Below are 227 nucleotides of genomic sequence, written 5' to 3' on the forward strand. Positions count from 1 at the left end.
AGGTTGCCGTGGCTGTCGGATCGCTTGATCTCGGGCGATTTGCGCGACTACCGACAAGCAAACGGCTCTTGCCGCTGTTTTGGCCACAACGGTGATGGAGCGAGAAGCTTTTTAAAGCGAGCGGCTGGCGTTGCTCCGTTGAATCGGGCAGAGAGAGGAGGTTGGGCCAGATCTTGGGATGATTTTAGGGGGCGTAGCTGGTGCCAAACGCCCACCCAGCCGCTCGC

At 59.5% G+C, this 227-nt stretch overlaps 1 protein-coding gene across 1 annotated transcript in view; it reads left to right on the plus strand.

Annotated features, from left to right (window-relative positions):
- The window catches only part of EIF4B (eukaryotic translation initiation factor 4B), a gene marked incomplete at both ends in the record, with an annotated part of 4,183 nt that overhangs the window by 423 nt on the left and 3,533 nt on the right, over positions 1-227 (plus strand). The gene's annotated exons all lie outside the window — the stretch shown is intronic.

The sequence above is a fragment of the Cariama cristata genome, unplaced genomic scaffold, assembly GCF_000690535.1.
Source record: "Cariama cristata isolate BGI_N322 unplaced genomic scaffold, ASM69053v1 scaffold28379, whole genome shotgun sequence".
Classification (NCBI taxonomy): Eukaryota; Metazoa; Chordata; class Aves; order Cariamiformes; family Cariamidae; genus Cariama; species Cariama cristata.